Source organism: Hevea brasiliensis, chromosome 3 (genome assembly GCF_030052815.1).
Source record: "Hevea brasiliensis isolate MT/VB/25A 57/8 chromosome 3, ASM3005281v1, whole genome shotgun sequence".
NCBI classification, from domain to species: Eukaryota; Viridiplantae; Streptophyta; class Magnoliopsida; order Malpighiales; family Euphorbiaceae; genus Hevea; species Hevea brasiliensis.
In genome coordinates, this window is record NC_079495.1 from 112,167,416 (window position 1) to 112,176,324 (window position 8,909).

The window sequence follows — 8,909 nt, forward strand, 5'->3', positions numbered from 1 at the left end:
ATATATATATATATATATATATATATATAAATTTTTTGGCGTGCAAAGAATATATTACTCTGTTTTTTTTTACAGCGTCAAATGAACATATGCGCAGCAGTTAAAACTTTGCCATTTGTTAGTGACGATTGATTTCATGGCTAATTTTTGCTGACTGTTTCTCAAATTTTAAAATTATTATACTTTAAATTTTTATTTTTAATGTATTATCATAAAATTTTTTAATTTTAAAATTTATTACATTTTCATACTTTAACTTTGAACTTTGCTATATTTTCGACATCCATCTTTAAATTATTATTATAATATCCTTAATTTTAAAATTAATTATACTGAAATCTTTTAACTTTAAAATTTATCATATTTTAGTCCCTCAACTTTTTAAATTGAGTCTGTGATAAATTTGAGCAACAGAAAAATATTTTAGAATACTAATAAATAAATAAATAAACAAGTACTTAACTCAACTCAACTCAACTCAACTAAGCCTTTATCCCAAAAATTTAGGGTCGACTATATGAATTCGCTTTCTCCACTCTGAACGATTTTGGGTTAAATCCTCATAAATGTGTAATGCTTCTAGGTCATGTTGTACTACTCTCCTTCAAGTCAATTTAGGTCTACCCCTTTTTTCTTTCTATCCTCTAATCTAATATGCTCTACTTGTTTAACTGGAGCCTCCGTATGTCTACACTTCACATGACCAAACCACCTCAATCTCTCTTCTCTCAACTTATCTTCAATTGGCACCACTCCTACCTTTTCTCTAATACTCTCATTACGGACTTTATCTAGTCTAGTGTCACGACCCAACCCATGGGCCGGACCGGCACTAAGACTTGGGCCAGCCTAAAGCCCCCGAGGCCCGTAGTAAGCCCAACTATTCACTTAACCCAGGTCTAAAGCCCATTTGGGCCCAATTTCAAGAAATCAACCGGACAGAGTCCGGCCATAAAATGGACCTACCAACGGGAAGTTTTGACTCACCCGACCTGTAAACATAATAAATACTCAATTGGGGAGCTCAGCTCACCCTCCATATACTCATCAGCATAAAAATAAATGGGAGCTCAGCTCCCTCATCCAATCCATCAAACATACATAGGATATTAAGTTTACAGGTCCAAAATAACAATTTAGTTTACAGACCCAAATCAGATCAACATTTCTAACACATGCGGAAATTCTAGGAGTAAATAAAATTACACAGATATTGATAAACAACCTGCGAAGGAGAAAAGCAGGTTAACCGCAATAAAATCCTCCTGTAACCTGAAAAATATTGAACAGGAGTGAGCGTTCGACTCAGAGAGTAAAATATCAATTTTAACAATAATCTCTATAACTATCTAAAACTAATGCACCCTGTAGAGTGAAATGCAACATCGACAACATTTTCACATCATAACATCAAAAATGTAATTTGGAGCACTCACACACCCTGTAGTATTAGTCATAATATATGGGAGCTGATCCCCTATACAGCTCTCTTAAATCCAACCTGGTGCCAGCGAAGAACTCAAGCCGGACTTTCGCTTAATAAACCAAATCGAGGGTCCCAGCGAAGAACTCAAGCCGTGACTACCAGTCCTATCCATAGTCCACACTACATCACACGCACACCAACGCACGCACACTACTCCAAATTACCACAACAACATCCATGGCACTTTAACAGTTATCAATGCAACATAAATCGTGGCTAGAGTTTAACTACATAAATATATGCATATAAGTGATGCATGGGCATGCTTGAACATATAATAATATCGAAATTACAGTTAAAATTAATATTTTACTCACAAACTTGACAGTGGTCACTGAGGCGGATGGGCGGAGGAAGAAGGTCATCGCTCACCTGACAATTACATTACAATTTTTAATATAAATGACTCGATACAATCAAGAAAAGACCAAATACGTCCTAAGTCGTGCCGAAAATCCGGCAGAGTCTCCTCTATACCTAGAACCTACCCAACCTGCAAAAGGGCTCAAAACACACTTCTATATTCACAATCCATATATCCACAACTCAATCACATCACACAGCCCCTCCTGGGCCCATTAAATCAGTCATCCATCACAATATATAAAATTTCAATTTAGTCCTTATAATTAATCATTTTTGCAAAAACTGCCCAAAAAAGCTCTAAAAATTCTAAAACTTTGTCCCGCGGTCCTTAGCAATATTACTAGGCTATTGCAAAAAGAATCATAATTTTCTGAGCTACCACGAATATTTTATGGATTTTTAATCCTAGTTATGCATTAGAAAATTACGAAAAAACAAGGTTCGGGTTTACCTTTGCCGATTCCGACTTCGGGGACGTGCTCGGAACGTCTGACAATGGGGGGGGTACCCAAAACCTTGGTCCAATTCGGAGACTTTTCCGGTAACGGGTCTGTCTGGCCCGAAATTTGTAGACCTGGTCAACTGTCGAATTTCCGTGAATTGAGGATACCTACATGAAGCCCACAACACGGGGGTTAGTACATAAATTTTTCAGAATTTTCTAAGCTCATTTAATGCTCGAAAAAACACTACGAAGTTTCATGGGACCCATCGAAAAACGGTGTAGGAAAAATTTGAAATTTATGTCGCCGCGAAGCTCTCGACGAGTGGAGCGCTCTGGTACTCTCGGTTTTCTCGTGGGATTCACGGTTTGTGAGAAATCTAGCCCGAAAGTCAAAATGGGTTAAAACTTTCCGGGCAAAAATTGGACAAACCGCTAGATGGATTTCGGTGTTCTTGGTGTCTATGGAAAGCTCTCGTCGAGTAGATGATTTTAGACACAAGACCCGGTCCAATTGGTGGCCGGATCGGCCGGATTTTGGCCGGGGAAGTCGAAGAGTCGCGCGCGGGGAGCGTTTACTGCGTTTCGGCCGTTACGGGCGGCCGATGGGTCGATGGCTGGTGGTGGCCGGTGAGTGGGGTGGCGGGGAGGTGGTGGCCGTGGCGAGGCGGAGGAGAGAGAAAAGAAAGAAAAAAGGGGAGGAGGTCGGGACGCGCAGAAGAAAAGGGAAGAAGAAAAAGGGAGCCGGTCCGATTCGACCGGTCCGTTCCGGTCCAGTTCAATTCGGCCGGTTCGATTCGAAATACAAAATTTTGAATTTTTACTCTGCCTCGGGACCGAAAATGAGGTCCAAAAATTCCGAAAAAATTCTAGAAAACTCAGAAAAATTCGTAGACTCCAAATATATTTTTAGTTTTGCCACGTGGTCTTTAAATAAATTTTTAAAAATCATCAAAGTTTATATTTTCGGAAAATCGAACCCGATTTTTAAAATCTGAAAAATCTCAAATAATTTTTTAAAATTTAAATAAAATTAAAATACCAAAAATACTTATAAAATAATAAAATCTAAAATTTTGGGGTGTTACATTCTTCCCCCCTTACAGAAAATTCGTTCTCAAATTTTACACAAGGCAGAATAAAGCACATGATTATACATTGAACAGATAAGGGTACTTGCTACGCATGTCCCGTTCTGACTCCCAAGTGCAATCTTTCACTGACTGGCTCCTCCACAAAACCTTAACCATAGGTGTCACGACCCAACCTATGGGCCGGACCGGCACTAGGACCTGGGCCAGCCTAAAGCCCCCGAGGCCCGTAGTAAGCCTTAACTGTTCATTTACCCAATTCTAAGGCCCATTGGGCTCAAATTCAAGAAAACAAACGGACAGAGTCCGGCCATAAAATGGACTTTCCAACGGGGAGTTTTCGACTCACCCGACCTGTAAACACAATATATAGTCAATTAGGGAGCTCAGCTCACCCTCCACATACTCATCAACATAAAATAAATGGGAGCTCAGCTCCCTCATCCAATCCATCAAACATGCATAGCACATTTAAGTTTACAGGTCCAAAAATAATAATTTAGTTTACAGACCCAAATCAAATAAACATTTCTAACACATGCGGAAATTCTAAGATTTAACAAGTTTATACAAAGCAGAGTAATCGACTGCGAGGGAGAAAGCGAGTTAACCTCAAAAAATATCCTCCGTGGCTGTAAAAATTTTTGAGCAGAGTGAGCGTTGACTCGAGAGTAAAATATCAATTTTAACCATAATCTCTATAACTATCGTAACTAATGCACCTGTGGCGTGAAATGCAACATCAACATCATATTCACATCATAGCATCAAAAGGTAATTTGGAGCACTCACGCACCTGTAGCATCAATCATAATATATTGGGAGCCGATCCCTATACTGACTCTCTTAAATCCAACTCGTGCCAAGAACTCAAGCGGACTTTCGCTTAATAAACCAAATCGAGGGTCCCAGCGAAGAACTCAAGCCGTGACTACCCCGTCCTATCCATAGTCCACACCACATCACACGCACGCCAACGCACGCACACTGCTCCAAATTACCACAACAATACTCATGGCACATTAACGATTATGAATGCAACATAAATCGTGCCTAGAGTTTAACTACATAAATATATGCATATAAGTGATGCATGGGCATCTTGAACATATAATAATATCGAAATTATAATTAAAATTAATATTTTACTCACGGACTTGACGACAATCACCGTGGTGGGCGGAGGAAGAAGAAGGCATCGCTCACTGACAATTACATTACATTTATTTAACACAAATGACTCAATACAAATAAAGAAAAGACCAAATACGTCCTAAGTCATGCCAAAATCCCAGAGTCTCCCTATACCTAGGACCTACCCAACTCGCAAAAGGGCTCAAAACACACTTCTATATCCACAATCCATATATCCACAACTCAATCACATCACACAGCCCATCCTGGGCCCATCAAATCAATCATTCATCACAATATGGAAAAATTTCAATTTATTAATTATATTTGTACATTTTTGCAAAAATTGACCAAACAAGCTCTAAAAATTATAAAACTTTGCCATGGTCCTTAGCAATATTACTAAGCTATTGCAAAAGAATCGTAATTTTCTAAGCTACCACGAATATTTTATGAATTTTTAATCCTATTTAAGCACTAGAAAATTACGAAAAAGCAAGGTTGGGTTTACCTTTGCCGATTCCGACTTGAGAACGCGGGATGCCCGACAATGGTGGGGTAGCCAAAACCTCGATCCAATTCGGAGACTTTTCCTGTAGTCTGTTCGCCGAAATTCACGCATCCGACAACCGCCGAATTTCCGCGAATTGAGGATACCTACACGAAGCCCAATAATAATATATAAAAATCGGGGTGTTACATTCTTCCCCTTACGGAAAATTCGTCCTCGAATTTTACACAAAGCGAATAAAGCACATGATTATACATTGAACAAATAAGGGTACTTGCTACGCATGTCCGTTCGACTTCAGTGCACTCTTCCACCGATCGACTCCTCCACAAAACCTTAACCATAGGGATCTGTTTTGATCTCACTGCCTCACTTGGTAGTCCACTATGGCTCAGTGCTCCTCAAATGTCAAATTTTCTTTTAGCTCTATCACATCCTACAGATTACATGAGAAGGATCGGGAATGTATTTCTGAGCATGAAGATGTGAAACACGGATGAACGTGAGAGAGGTTGGGTGGTAGCTCCAACCGGTAGGCAATCGCTCCAACTCTATCCGTAACCTCAAAATGTCCGATATCTTGAGGTGCCAACTTGCCCTTCTTTCCGAATCTCATGACTTCCTTCATTGGAGATACCTTCAGAATACATAGTCGCCACCGCAAACTCCACATCCTCCGTCTGGGTCTCATAACTTTTCTCTCATCAAAGCCGTCCTCGGTCGTTCCTCGATTAAAGGAACTACCTCAAGTGTACCGCACTAGGTCTACATCATGCACCCTTGCTTCCCATTTCTGTCCAACACAGAGGAGACCTACACTTTCTTCCATATAGTGCCTCATAGGGTGCCAACCCTATCTTTGGAGTGATAATCGTTATTGTAGGCAAACTCCACTAAAGCTAGCCGCTCATCCCATTGACCTCCAAAATCCAAAACACTCATGCGAAGCATGTCTTCCGATGTTTGGATCGTCCTTCGATCAGTCTGTCTGTCGAGGGTGGAAAGCCGTCTTGAAGTTCAATCAGTGTGCCAAGTGCCTCCCGCAACTTTCTCCAAACCGAAGTGAATCGGGACCCTCTCGGATATTATGGAAGCCGGAACTCCATGCAATCGACTATTTCTCAATGTAGAGCCGCATCTTGTGCCACGTAGTATGTAGTCTTTCTGGTAAGAAGTGAGCTGATTTGGTCAAGCGGTCTACAATTACCCATATCGAATCATATCCTCGCGTGGTACGAGGCAACCCATCCACAAAATCCATAGTACTCATTTCCCACTTCCATTCTCGGGATAGGGAGCTCTTGCAGCTTCCTTGACGGTCTCGTGTTCAAACTTCACCTTCGACAAGTCAAGCACTTGGACACAAAGTCGGCTATGTCTCTCTTCATGCCATTCCACCAATAGCTATCTTTCACATCATGGTACATCTTGGTGGAACTCAGGTGGATATCTTGCAGATGTATAGTGTGCCTCTCGCATGATTTCATTCCTGAGGTTGTCCACATCGGGCACACATATCCTAGAACCTTGCACTAGTGCGCCATCATTGGCAAACCCAAACTCACCACCTTCACCTTGTCAGACTCTTTCTATGATCTTCATCAATTGTTGGTCTGTCTTTGGGAAACTCTAACTCTGTCCCTCAAGTCCGGCCTCACCGAAAAGTAAGCCAACAATACCCCATCATCTGAAAGATCTAGGATTAAACCTTGATCCATCAACTCATGTACCTCCCTGAATCAACGATCTCTTCTCTGTGAAATGTGCGCCAACCGCTGTAAGATTTTTACGCTTAAAGCATCTGCTACTACATTGGCCTTCCCAGGGTGGTACTGGATGGGTCAATCATAGTCTTACATAAGCTTCATCCATCACCTCTGTCTCAAGTTTAAATCCCTCTGTTGGAAGATGTACTTCAAACTCTTATGGTCGGTGTATATCTCGCACAATTCACAATACAGTAGTGTCTCCAGATTTTTAGTGCAAAGAATACAGCTGCCATTTCCAAATCATGGGTGGGATAGTTCTGCTCATGCCTCTTCAGCTGCCTTGAAGCATAAGCCACTACTTTTCCATTCCGCATCAAAACACACCCTAGGCCAACTCTGGAGGCGTCACAGTACACGGTGTATCCTTCACCGCTCATAGGTAGTGTTAACACAGGGGCAATGGTTAGACACTCCTTATCCTCATCATTATAACTGACTCTATCGAGCTCTCTTCCTGTCCTTTGCATCTTATCCACTTCCCTTTTCCTATTTTTGGTATTGTTGGTATCATTTCAACCTGCTGTACTTATTCCTTAATTTTAGTCCTATCTCATCCTTACACCTTTTCCTTCAAAGATGTCTATCCCATCATCAACTTTAACTTTCTTTTTATTTCTTAGTCTTATCTTGAATACTAGTTTCATTACTTCAAGAATTCTAACCCTATGATTTACTCCTACCAGCACATTCTTCACCTTATGTAACACTTATAATTACCCATAGAAATTTTTTTTTTTTTTCTTGTATCCCCTTTTTTTTTTTTTTCCAACTTAACTATCAGAACATTATCATTCCCTATCAGCCTTAGTAGGAAATTGCTTATCCTGGATGAATATGAGCCCCATAAACTATAAGTTCCATCTGAACTAACACGGCTGTAGGAAATATGTGTCATGCCTTAATTCCAAACAAGATACTTCACGTGTTCATTCTCCTTAATATAATCATATATACTGCCCATAGCTTTCTAAACTTCAACCTCAAATTACCCATCAGCAACAATTTCATCTATTGAATCTCAACCATAAATAGTACTTCCTCCATTTCATAGTTTAAAAATAGCTTGCAAGCCTTAGTAGCTAACTCAATTTAACTCCTGTCATTACTCTGTTCATCCTTTCATACTTAATACTAGGTATGCACTTACTGTCATTCTCATATCAGGAAATTATGTATGAATTTGTGCCTACTAAACTCTCAATAACTAGGTCTCCTTGACTCAGTTTCTGTTCCTTATATAACCTTCTAGAACCAAAAGCACAAGCTAAACTTGAAAAGAAAGAAAATATCCTCTTATATTCAACTACACCCGATTGTCATATTATAACGTTTCACCTAAGTTTCTTGGTCTTTCTCTCCAAATTTCATCATCTCCTAGCACAATTATGCTCTACCTATAAGGTATCATCTGCATGAACCCTTTACTGTACCATTTTCCTTCTTGACATAATATTTTATAATTTATTAACTTTACTTATACTCGACCTATGATTCATATCTATCATCGTTTTTATTGTGCCATTAACTTTTGTTGATTCCTGAAAGATTTCTCTCACTAATAAATTATTCCAACACTAATTCCACCCTTATCTAGGGTCATTAATTTGATCCTTGAACTTTCTACTGATTTATAACCATCCAGACTTGTCACTTTTCGTTCTACCCCTACTATTGTCCTCGTTATTGCTTCACTACAAAGTGATTCGTTGATCACACTAAACATGTTTGCCTGACATTCATAACGCACCTCTAACTACCGTCGCACGATCTCAAAAGTCTAACCTAAAACCTATGTGTCATTATCTATCATTCTTTTCCTCTCATCATACCTATTTGATCCCTTAGACTGACTTTTATTCAACTTACTGCTTACTAACTTCTCTTTCTCTACCTATTTAGGTAGTCCGCAATACCATCGCACACCTTCTAACATTTACTCATTATTATTGTATTCCATACCTCCATCACTTTTCTCACTAATGTGGTCCCATTTTGGGTTTTCCATCCTTGTCATTCTCCTTGCCAAGAATAACACTTAGCCTATCCTATATCTTAACTTTGTTCCTTTTATTATGCGCTCTTTAGGTTGTCCTTTCATTTATTTCCTTTG